At 43.7% G+C, this 18,571-nt stretch overlaps 1 protein-coding gene across 5 annotated transcripts in view; it reads right to left on the minus strand.

Annotated features, from left to right (window-relative positions):
• The window catches only part of UTRN (utrophin), a 565,558-nt gene that overhangs the window by 41,801 nt on the left and 505,186 nt on the right, over positions 1–18,571 (minus strand). The gene's annotated exons all lie outside the window — the stretch shown is intronic.

Here is an 18,571-nt window from a genome sequence, read left to right on the forward strand (position 1 = left end):
TACACAAGGTTTCTTTATATTTTATGAAACGATGGATAATAAAAACTAGAATAGTTACAAGCCTAAAAAGGCATCAAATTATAATCAAAACTATAAAAAGTAACAAGCTATTTTGTTTAGAAACAATTAAAGTCAATTCTACTCACAAAAAAGTATTGTGTTCTTTTAACTATATAAAGCTGTTATGATGATGTATTCTATAGGACTTGCTTCTCTAACCCTTCTCCCCATTTACATGTCTGAATGCTGGTAGGGTAGGAAAGTCTCTTATGTGACCCTGTTGATAAAGTACACATCTACTCCGATATAATGCAACCCGATATAACATGAATTCGGATATAACATGGTAAAGCAGCGCTCCGGGGGGAGGAGGGGGCGGGGCTGCACACTCCGGCGGATCAAAGCAAGTTTGATATAATGCGGTTTCACCTATAATGTGGTAAGATTTTTGGGCTCCTGAGGACAGCGTTATATCGGGGTAGAGGTGTATATGCTAACGCACTCTACTTTTGCAAAAGTGCCATAGAGTTTTGAATGATCTCTCCATTGTAAGATTGAACTGAAGAGAGCAACACAAGCAGTAGATTGCCCACTCAGATTCCATGCTGGGTCACTGATTTAATACTGCCTTTAAAAAAAATAGGTACTATCTGCTCAATCATAAGAACTCCTCTGCCTGCAACACCTGAGTTTTCCTTGGATGCTTCCTAGTCAAGTTACCAGAACTTATCCTACTTCTCCTTATTTGTATAACAGTAGCTCCTAGAGGCCCAAACTAAAACTAAGGCTCCATTATATGAAGCTGTATAAAGACCTAGTAAGAGGCAGTCCCTGACCTGAAGAGCTTACATTCTAAGCATATGTCCACACTGCAGTATAACAGCCGTGGATGGCCCACATCAGCTGACTCAGGCCCGCGGAACTTGGGCTGAGGAGCTATAAAACTGCAGTATAGATGCTGAAACTCAGGCTGGATAGAGCCCAGACTCTGAGACCTCATGAGGTGGGAGGGTCCCAGTCTCCAGCCCGAGCCCAGAAGTCTATACTGCAACTTTATGCAATTTACAGAAGCTCCACAAGCCCAAGTCAGTTGACATGGGCCAGCTACAGCTGTGTTATTGCAGTGTAGACATACCCAAAATAGAAAGCCAGGCAAAGGGTGGACTGGAAAAAGACAGAACAGTGAAGTGATTTGCCCAAGGTCACACAATAGGTCTGAATCAGGAATATAACCCTGGTGTCTTATGACTTCCAGTCTAGTGCCCTATTCACCAGACCCCAAGAGCCTAAACAAGATTACAGCCATCAATACTCAGAAGCTTTTTATTTTTCCCTGTTCATGCTGTCCTTTTCAAATTGGCACACATTCATTTTGCATCTGTGTTTGGAATGACTGCTTTTAACAACATTATCTAGAACGATTTTAATTTGAATGATGATGGCAACATCTCTTTCAATAGAGTTCAGTAACTTCTGCTAAAGAAACAGCCGAAAGAGTATAAAACATGTTGATGAGTCTTACATGAAAGTGACTATTTCAAAAAAACTCAGAAAGGGAGTTGTAATTTTTTTTAAAACTTATACTTAAATGAATAGAGCTGTTCCCATCTGTTCTAGCTATAACATCTTCAGCATGCTTCTAATTGCTGTACCAAAAACCAAAACCAACCTAACAAAAAATGACTATTTCCTTCCAAAAGCAGCTGTTCATTGAATATCACAGTGGAATCCATTGGTTTACATACAAAAGTACTCTTTCCAAATGGTTCTAGGTGTTTTCTCCTCACTACAAGTTATAAAATTACATGAAACACCATGTAAAAAGCAACAGAGGGTCCTGTGGCACCTTTAAGACTAACAGAAGTATTGGAGCATAAGATTGCGTCTGATGAAGTGGGCATTCACCCAGGAAAGCTTATGCTCCCAATACTTCTGTTAGTCTTAAAGGTGCCACAGGACCCTCTGTTGCTTTTTACAGATTCAGACTACCACGGCTACCCCTCTGATACTTGATACATGAAACACCATATATGTTATGTTTCAGAGTAGCAGCCGTGTTGAACTTGAATTAATATGCAAACTAGATACCATTAATTTAGGCTTGAATAGAGACTGAGAATGGCTGAGTCATTACACAGATTGAATCTATTTCCCCATGTTAAGTATCCTCACCCCTCTTGTCAACCGTCTAAAATGGGCCATCTTGATTATCACTACAAAAGTTTTTTTTCTCCTGCTGATAATTGCTCATCTTAATTAATTAGCCTCTTAGAGTTGATATGGCTACTTCCACCTTTTCATGTTCTGTATGTGTGTGTGTGTATATGTATATATATTATATATAAGTTTAGTTCATCAGATGCATAGAATGGAACATATAGTAAGGATGAATATATATATATATATATATCTCCTTACCATATGTTCCATTCTATGCATCTGATGAAGTGGGCTGTAGCCCACAAAAGCTTATGCTCAAATAAATTAGTCAGTCTCTAAGGTGCCACAAGTACTCCTGTTTCATATGATATGGTGTCGCTGAATTACAGAAAATTCTATTTTGGAGCAGCTCATCTACATAAAGTGCTGCTAAAGCTAGGAGGAAATCCATAGTGAAAGCAGAGCTATTAACATTTTTCAGAGTTGTAATTTTTTTCCCCCCATTAACTACTATAACAACCTCAGATTGAATACGTCAAGCCTTTCCTGCCTTTTATTTCCTATTGTGGAAATAGCTCTCTCATCCCACATGTTTAAGTATTTAATGTAAATACACCTGAGTATTTCATTATATCTTTTTATGCAAACTGAACTGCCTTCAGTAATAGTAAATGATTAAATTTATGTGATCACTGTTTCTTAAATCTGGTTGAGAAGTGTTTGAAGAGCAATGTAGAATACAATGAGCAACAAGGTAGAAAAGCTAGAATGGACTTCAGGGGTCCTTTAAGCTCCAGAAAATATAACCAGGTGGGCTCCCAGGGAACAGCCTCACAAGATCAGTCCCAGAAAACATCTATTAGACTCTTAGATGATCAAAAAAATTAACATGGAGCCCAATGGGGTTGCCTACTTTCATGCAAAATAACCTGAATAGATGGAACTCTGCCACAAGGCCAATAAACTAAACTTCTAATTCTTGCAAACTATAAAAACAAATGCCTTTTAATCTGCTAAAATGTTTCTCTGGGGTACAGTTTACGTGGTATGACAACCTGACCTACCAGCTTAAAAGGACCAATTTGATTAAGGAAGGAGAAATAGAACACACTAAGCACTGATATATTAATATCGGGGGGAATATTTTATCTATGTTAAATGTGTATAAGTCAGAGCTTGCAAGAATCGAAGGAGAAAGGAGTGCACCCAAACAAATCATCATGTAATTACAAGTCAAGTGCTAGTCATGGGTGTGCATGTAGCTGGTGTTGCAAGGTGTTCTAGGGTTGCCAACTTTCCATTTGCAGAAAACCAAACACCCTTGCCCTGCCCAGTGTTTCCCCCAGGAATTGAAATGGGGGGGGGAGGGGAGAGGGTGTTCGAATTTCATGGGGGGGGAGGAGAATCAGGGCTGATGAGGGGTGAGACCGCGAGGGTGAAGGTGGGCTGTATGGCACCATAGTAAAAACTGAAAACTGTTTCATGACCATTTTATTGGATTTAACTCATGTTTTGAAATCATCACACAAATTAAAGTTGGCTACTCAAGCATTCTATGAAGCACAACATCTACATCCTTCTTGGTTTCTTGTTATAATTTTGCACAACTCTGTTAATAAACTTTTTGAATGCAACGCGTTCATCTTTGATGGCTTCTCGTGTGTCCAGTACTTCCATTCCTTCAACTGTTCATTCACATGATCAGGCAGAAGGCAACTTCTTTCAGAACACAAAATTCTATTCAATGATGAAAAAACACTCAACTGTAGCAGTTGTGACTGGGAGTAGCAAGAGATGAATTCCTACTTCTTTCGTCCCAGGAAACAGCGCAAAGATCGGGTTGAGCCACTAGTGATGATAAAAAAGAAGTTGAAGTCAAATCTTCATTCATTCGTCGTATAATATACCACTCTGTGTTCAAATTTTCTATTCTGACCTAAGCACATGGCAGCCCCATTGCTGGTAGTGCCTCACTTCACTCAACTGTCAGTGTTTTATAGGACAGGGATCTATAAAAGCTACGTAGAGGTTGAGTAGAATCTAGAAGTCACTGTTGTAGATTTTTAAGAATAAAGTCTGTGTACTTTTTTAGTTGTCTTAAACACTTCTTGTCCTCTTCACTTAAGGATTCAATATAAATGCCTTCATTAGTCAACTTCTGGACTGAAGTCTTTGCTTCTTCCAGTACTTTTTCAATGGATAGTTCTCTGATTGATCCAAATGTAGCTTCTATTGCTGGACAAAGATCTACTAATGTTGTAGCAGATGCCTGGATGGCATTGTTTAATGACCCAAGTGGTTTCAACAGTAGACTTACAAGAGAAAGAATGTCAATATTCTTCTCTGAACGTAGTAGCAAAAGTAACCACCAGTCTCACTACTTAGATCCATCCCATCTTGGTAGATACTTTCCAAAGTCAGTAATAATGGCTGGAGTAATTTTAAGACAATAGCCAAGGATCGCTCATGAGAAAGCCAGTGGATTTTCCCAGGTTGGACTAATTTGAACTTCAGTCCCAGTGTATCTTCTATATTTTCCAAGATATTCAGTGTTTTTGAACTCTTGCTGAAAAAAGAATATAATGAAGACATTAAATTTATAGCTTTTTAAATGTCTTTTGAAGAGTATGCAGCTTGTACTAGCGCTAGTTGGAGTAGATGGCCTCTGCAGTGTGTATAGGAGAGATTAGGGTTACACTTTTCTCTGAGCATGGCTTGTACTCCCACCATGTCTTCCAGAGAAGTTTGCAGCTCCATCAAATGCACAAGCAGCCATCTGGTTGGGGTCCCATTGACAAGCATTTAACTCTTCTAAGATGTGGTTGTCACACATGCAGCCGATGTGTCTTCTATAACTTGAACATCTAGAAATACATCTACTGGCCTACCACTGACATCAAGATAATGTACACAATGACTTAATACTTGCCTATTTGCATTGGTGCATTCATCAGCCATGTATGCACATTTTTTGAATGTGGTGAGAGAGGTCTTCACTTTTTCAACTGTTGAGTCTTTCACTGTTCCACCATATGCTTCTAGCCAGTCAGTTGAGTTTCTTGCAGAAAGATAGTGAGCATTTGCTGGTCTTGTTGGGGGGAGGGATAGCTCAGTGGTTTGAGCATTGGCCTGTTAAACCCAGGGTTGTGAGTTCAATCCTTGAGGGGGCCACTTAGGGATCTGGGGCAAGTTCAGAACCAGTGTTCAACTTCAGGATGAACAAGTGACAATGCACTTAACATTGGCTTCCAGTTTGTATTGTGTGGTGTCTCTTGCTTAAATAGAAAGTATGATGCCACACCCTTGTTTGTTCGCATGTCTCTTGAGGTTCCACCCAGCTCACAGTGATTTCAGCTGAGCTCTCAGTGGGGGAACCGTGCTGCTAGTGCAGACTGGGCCCTCTCTTCCACTTAGACCTGATTATCAGTGATTTCAGCTGTAGCGGTCACTTAGTCTTTTGTTTTGTTATCTGTGGAGCCTAATCAGCTCTGTCTTTAAACAGTGGAGAGGGGCATGTCAAATAATACTTGTGACTCAGGCAGATCATCAAGCAAAACACCCGTCCCCGCCCTCTCTCAATGCCCTCAATCAGCACAGGCAAAGTACAGTTCCTACTGTCCTTTACTCATACAATAAGAATAAAAACATTTCATTCCTCCCTCTCCCCCCTCTCATTCAAGTGATTTGTAACCCAACCCCAGCCAAAATCTGTCACTTGGGCAACAGCTCTGTTTGCTGGATACCGAGGTAGATTAGGTGTGACTGTAAATACAGTCTGGTCCTGAAGCCTTTCCCCCTAGCCCATCATTAGCAGTCAGGAGAGCTCATTTAGACTTTGCTTACAAATCATCATTTGGCCAACATCACTGAAATGAATGCACTGACATCGTCATAAAAACAAACGCTGTATAAGGAAGCTAGTCTATGTTCATACTTTTCAAATCTATTATACTTTTTCAGATACATGTATTTTATCATACACTGTATATGCTTTTAAAGTATGTATTAATATTTCAATTTCAATTCAAATTTCCAAACAATCACTACATTGCAACACTGCACGTAAATAATTAACAAAATTGGGGGGGGGAAGTTGGGGAAATTCATGGGGGGTATAAGAGGGGTGTAGAGAAATCCCTGGCCCTGTCCCTTCCCCGAGGTCAGGCCTCTGCCCCGTCCTTTCTCCGAAGCCCTGGCCCCGCACTCACTCCATCCCCCTTCTCCATTCCTCTGGCCTCCCCACTCACTCCTTCTTCCCCACTCTCGCTCACTCGTTTATTTTCACTGGGCTGGGGCAGGAGGCTGGGGTGCAAGAGGGCTCTGACTGGGGATGCAGGCTCTCGGATGAGGCTGGAGGTGAGGGGTTCAGGGTGCGGGATGAGGCTATGGGCTGGGGCAGAAGGTGGGGGTGTGGTCTCTGGGACGGAGTGAGTGTGAGTGTGGGAAGGGGCTCAGGGCTGAGGCATAGGAGGAGGTGAGGTGTGCGGGCTCCAGGTAGCTCCCGGAAGTGGTGACATTTCCCTCTGGCTCCTAGACAGAGGCGCGGCCAGGCGGCTGTGTGTGCTGCCCCCGCCTGCAGGTGCTGCCCCCGCAGCTCCCATTGTTAGTGAGTAATAAGATTGGTTAGTAGGCAGAGTATAAATGATATTTCCAAAGGTGCATCACAAATGAACTTATTGTATGGCTATTACTAACAAGTAAGTGGAGTTTGCATGCCACTGCAGAAGCACTGTGAAGATTCCTCTCCTGGAGATGATGATTTTGGAATTCTAAGCTACAGGAATTCTTTGCCTGGCCCACAGTAAGAGTACAAACCCAAGAGCTCATTACATCTTGTAACTTTGGAAAAATAATATTTAAAAAAAATAGATCACACAGACATTGATCTTTTTGCAATTTCAAGAGCAATGATCTGATTTTAGAATTTAGCAAACTGGAGGGAAAATGGATACTAGCCTGCCAAATGTCAGAACAACTATTATACAAGCAGTGCTAGAGACAGAAAGCAATATTCACTTTGATACAACTGTTTGGATTCAGACTATTCTGATCAGCTGTCCAATCTTCTAAGGGCATGGATTAATCTCTGAACTCTACAGCTGAAAATAACGTTCTGCATTTGAAATAGCCAGATTCATCTTCTTTCAGCACACTTGTTTTCCCTCTTCTTCATAGAACAAAGTAATTCTGATAAAAACAAAGTGATAAGTGATAAGCTTGAAGAGGTGAAGGCATCGTAAAGTGGCGCTTCCCTGTGCCAATTTGTTGCTTATAAAATACTCAAACATGCTGCTTAAATGCTCAAGAAAGCAACTGCCTTCTCAAAATGTCAGCAATAATTACGTTTTTGGGGTGTTGCCCTACAGGAGGGTTCTTAAGAGGCATAGTTGCAAGTAAGCTTTATTGTGTCTGAAGCATATTTTTCCCTGAGGTCAAACCATTGGTCGGACTAATAATTTCTGACATCTTGCCTATCATGTTATGAGCTTCTTCAGGGAAATACAATATTGGTCAGCTTCCTTCCAAGGTAAGGTGTCAAGAATAATTATAACAACAAAGAAGCAATCCTCAGGGAAATTTGCATTTCAGATTTGAAACATTACCACAAGAAATTCTATTTCCTATTTCTTGCATCACTTCTGACAGCTCAGCTTACCATGAAGAAGCTGACCAGTGATAGAAGTTGCAAATCATATATTGTAGACAGAGTAATGAAAGAGTAAAGAAATCAGTAGTGCCCTAACAGGAGCAGGATGGCAGGAGGTACCATGAGGTGAAGGAAAGGACAAAAGGATCTTAATAATAGTAAGAGACCCCAAGCATTATCCATTAATCTGCCTCAACAATAATGTCCATCTTGCTTTAGAGAGACACAGTGGGTGAGGTAATATCTTTTATTGCACCAGCTTTTGTTGCTGAGAGAGACAAGCTTTCAAGCTTACACAGAGTTCTTCTTCAGGTCTGGGAAATGTACTCAGAGTGTCACAGCTAAATACAAGGTGGAACTGATTGTATAGTATAAGGAGTTAACATGTATTTCAAGGGACCATTCAAGGTGAAGTGGCCCAGTCATAGGGTGAGTGGGGGGAAAAGAGGTTAAAAAAAAGGCTTGGTGGTTTAAGCTATAAATCCAGTGTCTCTATTCAGTCCATGATTTTTAATATCTAATAAAGTTATGAATTTAAGCTCCCAGCAGGGCCGGCTCCAGGCACCAGCTTGGCAAGCAGGTGCTTGGGGCGGCCACTTTGGAGAGGGGCGACAGGTCCAGCTATTCGGTGGCAATTCGGCGTACGGTCCCTCACTCCCATTCGGAGCGAAGGACCTTCCGCCGAATTGCCGCCACAGATCGCGATCGCGGATTTTTTTTTTTTTTTGGGCTGCTTGGGGCGGCCAAAACCCTGGAGCCAGCCCTGGCTCCCAAGCTCATCTTTTGAAAAGACACCAAGAAATCTGTTATCTACAGCCAGGCACTCGGGTACCACAGAATATACTCCATGGAGAAAGTCCTGGATATACATCATAATACACTTAAAACTGCCTTCATCAAACAAGGACACTCCATCAGAGAAGTAGATCGCATCATGAAACAGGCTACTCAAATATCCCAAACTTGCTTCAATACAGAAATTAAACTCCCTCCGACCACAGGCCCCTAGTTGTCTAGTTGTCACCTACCATCCCACACTGGAACCTATACAGGTATTATAACAATTACAACCCATACTTGATGGGGACCGCACCCCCTCTTCTGGCCTTCAAATAACCCCCAACCTCGCCAAGCTCATCATCAGAAGGAAGCTCCCTCCAGACCAGAACCCACCAATTCAAAGTGGCATCAGCCTCTGCCAGAACAACAGATGCAAAAATAGTAGACATATCTTCACAGCTACAATGTTCAACACACCTTTCAAGATTCATGGGTCCTACACAGGCCTATCACAACTTGTGGTGTACCTCATCCAATGCACTAAATGCCCTCAACAACAATGGTGGGGATGAAACAAGACACTCATTATGCTCTTGAATGAACTCACACAGAAAAATGATAAAAGACAAAAACACCACACCCTGGATTGGTGAACACTTGTCACAAAGTGATCACTCCATTTCTGATCTTTCAATACTCATCCTCAAAGGAAACCTGTATACTGCCTTCAAAAGAAGAGCTTAAATTCATAACTTTATTAGACACTAAAAATCATGGAGTGAATAGACACACTGGATTTATAGCTTATTACAACGATCTATAACCCACCAACCTTTTTTTTTTTTTTTTTTTTTTTTAAAACACCTCTTTCCCCCCTCATCCTATGCTGGAGAGGTATTAATGGGCCACTTCATCTTGAATGGTCCCTTGAAATGTGTGTTAACTACTTATGCTAAACAATCTTGTATTTAGCTGTGACACATTGAGTACATTTCCCAAACCTGAAGAAGAGCTCTGTATAAGCTCAAAAACTTCTCTGTCTCACCACCAAAAGTTAGTCCAATAAAAGATATTACCCTCAGCCATCTTGTCTTGCTAAGGGGAGTTCTTTTCAAACATTGCTGTGGTTGAGTTTCATATACAGACTATACAGCACCTTTATCATACTGCACAGCAGATAAAGCTGTTTGAGAGTTTTCTAGACGCATATGATGGTTGCTCACTCGAAAGCAGCAACAGCTTTACAGATTTATTTTTGGACACTTAACACTCAATACAGTATATTCTACCTCTTAGAACCAAGGTAGGAACACAAAGAGACACAGAAGCAAAAGCAACCTCTGTAGAGCAGTTGACACACACGACTTTTGAGAGAGGTCTGTGGCCCTAACTCCACAAACCCTTAAGCATGTATTTAAGTGCTTTCCTGAATCGGGCTTATGTTCTGAACTGTGGAAAAGGCCTTGAAAACTGTTACCTGTCTCAACAAAATTATTTAAGTATGAATCATATTAAGTAGTATTTCTGCTTGCACATTTTGAGACTGTGACAATCACATGCCCATCCCACCTCCTGGGCCTGTCCAACTTCCTCCTCCTCCTCTCCATTCTCCCAACTCTCTCTTTCCTCACTTCACCTTCCCTACTCCAGCAACCTCATCTTCTCCTTTTTCTCATTCTCTCTTTTCACCCTATCATCCCCATCAAAATTACACAGGATGAATTTGCATACAAACTTTCACCCTGACCTCTTGTTTATATGCTGTACCTCTTTTCCCTATTTTTTTTTAAATGTTTGGGTGTAGAGGAGCGGACTCACCCCTGCTGCGCCTCCTGCTGGTCGTCTCGGGAATTAGCTCTTCCAGCGTCCTGGAGCACCCCCTGCAGGCCGGTGATCCGCCTGTCCTCTGGCCCCCGTGTCCCTCCCGGACCCTGGTGCCCTTGTATTTGGGGTGCTGCCCCCTGGCAGTACACCCCTCAGTACTTGGGTCTCCCCTCCCTGGGGAACCCCACCCACTATCCCTACCTTGCCTCAGAATAAGGCCACTGCCAGTCACCAACTAGCCCCCGCTCCCTGAGGCAGACTGCAGTATAGGCCACTCATCATAGGCAAGGTTGGGTTTGGACCTGCTGCCTTGGACTACCCATGGGCTGCCCTCTGCAACCCCCAGTACCCCTTGGCCCCCTACTAGGCCGCAGCCTGGGGCTATCCAGGCTGGAGCTCCCCAGCTCCTCAGCCTGTCCCCAGTCCTGCTCCACTCAGGTACCCTGTCTCTAGCTCCCTGCAGCCAGGCCCTTCTCTCTCTGAATGCAGAGAGAGACTGCTGACCTCTTGGCTCCCAGCCTTCTTATACAGGCCAGCTGGGGCCTGATTGGGGCGTGGCCCAGTTGTGTAGCTTTTCCCTTTGCCCCAGCCCTCTGCCAGGGCTGTTTTAAACCCTTCAAGCAGGAGCGGGGTAACCACCCCGCTACATTGGGCTTTTTAGACAGTAAGCTCTTTGGGGTGGGAGTGGAAACTGTCTTTCTACATGTTTGCATAGCATGTAGCACAACATGATCTTGATCCCAACTGGGACCATGCGGCATCAGTGTAAACACTGTGCAGATTACTTCTAATGTGAATACCACAAATATTTGTTTCTGTCACATATCAAATTCCTTGCTTCAGGCTAAAACTTTAAGATGTCAGGCAGGAATTTTTCACAGCCCGTATTTAGAGTACTGCATATACCTAGCTAAGTGCACTATGTTTTTTCCCTTGCCTCCCCAACATATATTTGACTAGCACAGCAGGAAAGGATATCTTATTACATGGATCAGTGGTCCCATCTGGTATGGCAAACAATGTGTTTTGTTCTTACATTTGAATTTTCCACATATTTCAAATATTAACAAATACAAAGGTTACCATTTTAGAAGCCGAAGAGGAGGAATTGGAGAACCTCTCCATTCCAGGTATTAGTGCATCCCTGCGCCTTCACTCGGAGATTTTGACAGCAGTACTCGTACCGGTCGCACATGCGCAGAGCCTGCCCCACGTGCGGAGTGTGCTTTAATAGTATATGTGCACGACCCGGTCTCCTCATTCTCTCTCTACAATAGAGGCTACCCCAACTCCGAAGTAGAGGGGAGGAGAATGGGTAGTGGAGCACCCAAAGGGACACTCATCTCGAAGAACGTCAGTTACTTCACAGGTGAGTAACCTCCTCTTCTTTGAGAGAGATGTCCCTGTGGGTGCTCCACTTCAGGAGACTTAAAAGCAGTGTATCTCAAGGAGTTAGGGACTTTGGATCTGGTAGGAATGTGGTAGATAATACAGCTCTGCCAATCGTGTATCAGTGAGAGAGCCTTGAGTAGATTCATAAATAGATTCATAGATTCTTGAACTGTAAGGGACCTCGAGAGGTCATCGAGTCCAGTCCTCTGCCCTCATGGCAGGTCCAAATACTGTCTAGACCATCCCAGATAGACATTTATTTAACCTACTCTTAAATATCCCCAGAGATGGAGATTCCACAACCTCCCTAGGCAGTTTATTCCAATGTTTAACCATCCTGACAGTTAGGAACTTTTTCCTAATGTCCAACCTAAACCTCCCTTGCTGCAGTTTAAGCCCAGGGTTTCTTGTTCTATCCTTAGGGGCTAAGATGAACAAGTTTTCTCCCTCCTCCTTATGACACCCTCTTAGATACCTGAAAACTGCTATAATGTCCCCTCTCAGTCTTCTCTTTTCCAAACTAAACAAACCCAGTTCTTTCAGCCTTCCTTCATAGGTCATGTTCTCAAAACCTTTAATCATTCTTGTTGCTCTTCTCTGGACCCTCTCCAATTTCTCCACATCTTTCTTGAAATGCGGTGCCGAGAACTGAACACAATACTCCAGTTGCGGCCTAACCAGCACAGAGTAGAGTGGAAGAAAGACTTCTCGTGTCTTGCTCACAACACACCTGTTAATGCATCCCAGAATCATGTTTGCTTTTTTTGCAACAGCATCACATTGTTGATTCATGGTGTGTTCGGAGGTCCAAGTGGCCGCTTTACAGATGTCAGCCAGGGGAACTCGGCGTAGAAAAGCCACAGAGGTAGCTACAGATCTAGTGGAGTGAGTCCTGATGCAGGCTGGAGGAATTGTCTCCTTTAATTGATAGCACAGACGGATACAAGCAGAGATCCAGTTGGAAAGTCTCTGGGTGGAAACAGGCGTCCCCTTGGATCGTTCTGCAATGGAGACAGAGTCTGGAAGAGGTTCTAAACGGTCTGGTTCTATCCAAATAAAAGGACAAAGCCCTGCATACATCCAGTGTATTCATTGTGGATTCAAAGGAGTTTGCATGTGGTTTAGGAAAGACTGTTGGTAGGTGTATAGGTTCGTTGATGTGGAATGACGAATGTACCTTTGGAAGAAATGTGGGGTGTAGTCAGAGGGTAATCTTGTCCTTAAAAAATATTGTGTAGGGTGGGTCCACCATGAGAGCCGCTATTTCTCCTGCATGTCTGGCAGAGGTGATTGCCACTAAGAATGGTGTTTTCATAGAGGTGTAAGAGGGAGCAACTGGCTAGGGGCTCAAAAGGTCATTGCGTTAAATAGGTTAGTATTAAGTGAAGGTCCCACGGAGGAGTAGGAGGTTTAATGACTGAGTATAAGAATTGGAGCCCTTTAAGAAAGTGCTTGGTGATTGGATGAGCAAAAACAGAAGTACCGTCGATGTTGTGAAAAGTTGGAATAGCAGCTAAATAGACTTTGATGGAGCTGAAAGAAAGGCTGGATTGCTTAAGGTCTACTAGGTAATCAAATATGGCCGGAAGAGGCGTGGAAATGGGAAGAATTTGGTTGTTCGAGCACCAATGTGTAAATCGTTTCCACTTTTGGAGATATGTGGTGCGAGTAAATTGTGTTCTGCTATGTAAGAGTACTCTTTGAGCCTGTTCAGAGCATACTAGTTTGCTTTGTGAGAAACATGGAGGAACCAAACTTTGAGGTGAAGCACGGTTAGATTGGGGTGAAGAAATCAGTGATAGGAGGTTTGGAGTGAGAGGCAACAAAATTGGTGGATGAATTGACATTCTGGTGAGGAACGGATACCATGGCTGTCTGGGCCACGACGGGACAATCAAAATTACCGTGGCACAATCTGTTCGTATCTTTGTCAGAACTCTGTGGAAAACCGGTATCGGGGGAAAAGCATACATAAAGTGTTGAGCCCATAAGATCAGGAATGCATCTCATAGGGAATGTTTGCCCAACCCCACTCTGTAGCAAAATTCAGGACATTTTTTGTTCTTCGCAGTTGTGAAGAGGTCCAGGGTTGGATAGCTCCAAATGTGGAATATGTTGTGTATGATCGTGTTGTTTATCTCCCATTCGTGATCCCAGGAAAAATGTCTGCTTAGTTCATCCGCGGTGGTATTCAGGGCCCCGGGAAGATAGGTGACTGATATCTGGATGTTGTTCGTGAGGCACTCCCTGCCTGCTAACACAGAACATGCATGCGATGTTGTCTGTTATTATCCGAACATGTTGTTTCCTAATGAATGGGAGGAAGTGACGGCAGGTGTTGCGTATGGCTCGCAGTTCTAGGATGTTTATGTGTAGGGAGGTTTCGGTGGCAGACCATAGCCCCTGGGCTGTGTGGTGGGACATGTGTGCTCCCCAGCCCATGAGGGATACATCAATAGTCATTATGAGTGATGGAGCATCCTGGAGAAAAGGGACTCCTGAGCAGAGGTTGGAGGGAACTGTCCACCATCGGAGGGAGTCTGACTCTGAAGGGTATGGATAGCGGCTTGTTTAGAGCATGTACATTCGGTCTGTAAACCGAGGCCAACCAAGCTTGGAAGCACCTCATGTATAGGCATGCATTTTTGACCACGAAAGTACACGAGGTCATGTGGCCTAATAGTTGCAGGCAGTCTCATGCAGTAACCTGGGGACTGTTGCAAAGTTTTGTAACAAGGAGTTTTATGGTGTTGAAACGATCAAGCGGGAGAGATGCTATTCCCGTTTGGGAATCGAGATGTGCTCCTATGAACTCCAGTAATTGGGTAGGAGATAAGGTGGATTTGTTTTTGTTTATTTGTAGGCCAAGGGAAAGGAAGCAAGTGATGGTAAGCTGCGTGGGTCAAAGAACTTCATCGAGCATTGAGGCTTTGATGAGACAATGGTCAAGGTAAGGAAATATTATAACCCCCCATTTCCTGAGGTGGACAGTGACAACCGCTAGGAGTTTGGAGAAAACTCAGGGGGCGGAAAATAGGCTGAAGGGCAACACTTCGTATTGAAAATGTGTCAAACCAAGGGTAAAACGAAGAAAACATCTGTGGGCTGAGTGAATAGTCACATGAAAATAGGCATCCTGTAGGTCGAGGGCTAAAAACCAATCACCCAGCTCCAGCGCTGGGATTATGATGGTGAGGGTAACCATTTTGAACTTTTGCTTTTTGATAAATTAGTTTAGCCACCTGAAGTCGAGGATCAGTCGCCATCCCCTGGTTTTCTTTTCTGTTAAGAAGTAATGGGAATAGAAACCTTTCCCTCTGTATTGTTCGGGCATGACTTCCACTGCCCCCAATTGAAGGAGATGATGTACTTCTTGGAGGAGTGGTTGCTCGTGAGAGAAACGTGGAGGGTGGGTGGGAGGCAGGAAAGGGATAGAATAGCCAATTGTGACAACCTCTAAAGTCCCCTTGTCAGTGGTAATATTTCACCATTGATGGGAAAATGGGCATAGGCAGTGACCAAAAATAGGGGGAAGCGGTGTAAGCGCTGAAGTGGGAATATTGTTTTCTGTACCCTCGACCAAGGCTTCAAATTTGTTTATTGATCGGAGGAAGTTGAGACGCTGCCGAGGAGTTGGAATGGTGGCATTGGTATCTGGGTCTCTGGCATTGCTGTTGTTGCTCTTGCTTGTGAGATCTATGGAATTGCAGGGTGTATGTGGGGTAGCGTGGTCGCTGGTAAGGCTGGTATCTATTTTGTCGCCTGCTGGTCGTAGGGGTTTGAATTCTCAGAGACCGGAGAGTTGCCCTGGAGTCTTTCATGGAGTAGAGTATGTCATTCGTAGTGGAGGCGAATAGTTTCTCACCGTCGAAGGGGAGATCCTCAATGATACTCTGGACCTCCTGAGGAAAGGAAGAGGACAAGAGCCATAAACCTCGGCGCATCACAACTGCTGTGACAGTGGACCGTGTCACAGTATTGGCCGCATCAAGGGCAGCTTGAAGAGCAGTGCGGGAGATGATTTGTCCCTCGGAAACTATGGCTGTAAATTGTCGTTTCTACTCTTCTGGAATGTGATCAATAAAGTCCATGAATTTATTGTAATTTTGGGGGTCATATTTTGCTAGAACGGCCATATAATTAGCAATGTGAAATTGCAACATGGAAGAAGCGTATACCTTACATCTGAGCAGATCTAATTGCTTACTGTCCTTGTCGGAAGGGCTGGAGTGGGGAAACTGGTGTTCGTTCTTTTGGTTGACTGCGTCTACTACCAGCAAGTTTGGCACTGGGTGAGTGAAAAGGAATTCTGAGCCCTTGGAAGGAATAAAGTACTTCCGGTCCGCTCACTTACAGGTCGGCAGGCTTGCAGACGGAGTTTGTCAGATGGCCTTGGCAGATTCTAGAAGGGCTGCGTTGATAGGTAATGCAATTCTAGAAGAAGAGGGCTGCAGGATGTCGGTTAGCTCATGCTGCTATTCAGGGACTTCCTCCAGGTCAATTCGTAGCTCATTGGCAACTCTTTTAAAGAGGTCCTGAAATTTTGAGGAGTCATTCAAAGACATCGGGGTAGGAGGAAGCAATGCTTCATCAGGCAGAACAACTGGTTCTACTGGGTTAGAGGCAGGCCATGATTACCCTTGCAGTTGTGACAGGGCTGCCTGGTATTTGGAGCCAGTAGCAGGGTCGGCAGCTGGCGGTACCGAGCAGGTCTCACACCTGGCTGCAGTGGTATAATGTGTGTGGTCCTGAGTATAAGGAGCTCATGGAGCCCAATATTGCCACTGTGGTGGGAAGGGCATGGGTGGTGTCATCCAGGGGTTCATGCATCATGGGGCAGGACCCTCGGACGAGGTAGCTTTTCTATGACCTCTTGATTGGCATCTGTGTATGGGAGATCTGCTAAGGTGAAAATTCTCCGTGCACCCCAGATTCCTCATCACTGGAGGAAAGCTGTGCGGACCCTGTCTGTGTCCGGAGAGAAGTAGGTGTTAAGTAGGGGTGACTGCAAGATAGGGGACACCAGCAGGTCCCTTGACTGTGTGAATTGCAGTACCGCAGTGCTTCTGTGAGGCGAGGGCTGCATGAGAGGAATTTGTTGTTAAGAGGGGTTCCTCTGCACCAGTGTCCTGAGCCTTCTGTCACTGCTGGCTAGTTAAAGGCTGACGGTGCCGGGACAGTGAGAGGAGCCTGCGGGGAGTCAGGCAGGCTAGTATGAGTTGGCACCACTTCCATTGCGGCGCCGAACAGTTCCGTGTGAGAGACAGGCAACTGAAAGTCTGAAGCCTTGGCACCAGAGGTTGGCACGACTGCTACGAGTACTGCTGTCAAAACCTCCGAGCGAAGGTGCAGGAACACACCAACACTTGGAGTGGAGCACCCACAGGAACATCTCTCGAAGACGAATGCAGAGCTCCTTGTCCTCATTACAGTGTAAGGTAAAAAGTCTTTCCTTGAAACTAGGCAAACTTAACACAAGTTGGCTTATGTCAGACCTGGAACACAGCAGAGAGAAAACCAAGAACTGAGGTATGTGAAAATATGATAGAAGAAAATGAGACTGTAACCAAGCACAGATTTTAAAACAAGATTTGTTTTTTAGAGCAAAAATTAGAAATTCAGGAGAAGAAAATCCATATCCAAAATGTTCCAATTTTAGGGATCCCTGGTGAAGAGGAAGGAACTTTTCTTACATTATGTAGTTGCAAATTAATCCTGCAACTGCTAAGACTTAACGATATGGATGGCTAAAGGAAGGTATCTTAAACCAGATCCTCCAGGGCACTAAGATGCTAACTACCACTGATTTCAATGAAAGTTAGATGCCTAAAATACCGTTGCGGATCTGAATTCCTGTTACTAGTATGGGGTGACCGCAAATAAAACAAAGCAATGTTAGGATGAGCTTGACTATACCAAGGACTTATGATTAAACATCAGAGTATGCCCAGCAAGAAATAGAGCTGATGTCAATTGCTCTAAGTACTGGTGTGACGGCTGTTACCTTGGCTGACATCCTGAGCACAGAACAGGGGACTTCCAAGTTCCAGAGCTAAAAACATGCTACAGCTTGAGATAATAAACCAAGACACTTTAGCTGGGGTTGTAACAGACTCAAGCCCTCAGAGGACTGGGCACAGAGGGGGGACCTGTAACACACACAGCAGCACTTAATAAAAGTATCAGGTCAGATCTTGGGAAATGTGACTCCTGAGGTTTCATCGGATGTTTTATTGTGTTAGAAGTTATATCACACCAAAGGAGGAACAATTACTTCCTTCAGTTCCTCTCAATTTGCAAATGAATCTTATAGGAAAATTCTGCCAATTTAAGCAAAAGTTGAAGTTTTTCTAATTGCCATGGGGGCTGCAGAGAAAACACCTAAATCAGGTGATGGTGCTTTCCCACATGATGGGCACTGCAAATTGCTTGTATATGGGAGGAGGAGGGAGAAAAAAGGGTTTGGCACAGATTATAGATAAATGTGAAAGATATGCTAATACAAGGATGTTAATTATGAGCTGGGATATTTTACTCTTATGAAACTGACAAAGCTCAGATGAATTTGGGACTATACAATTCCTTAATGACTTCTATGTGAAACATAAAATGGCCATAGAGGCAGACTCCATTGTAGAAAGTTGATTTAGTGTTGACCCAAGCCACATCGATATATGAAGAACCAATCAAAGAGTTGAAATGTAGGCTCAGATTTCAAGTGACTTGACAGAGAAAGAAAAGCTAGTCTATATGGCATCATTTCAAAAA

The sequence above is a fragment of the Malaclemys terrapin genome, chromosome 3 (genome assembly GCF_027887155.1).
Source record: "Malaclemys terrapin pileata isolate rMalTer1 chromosome 3, rMalTer1.hap1, whole genome shotgun sequence".
NCBI classification, from domain to species: Eukaryota; Metazoa; Chordata; order Testudines; family Emydidae; genus Malaclemys; species Malaclemys terrapin.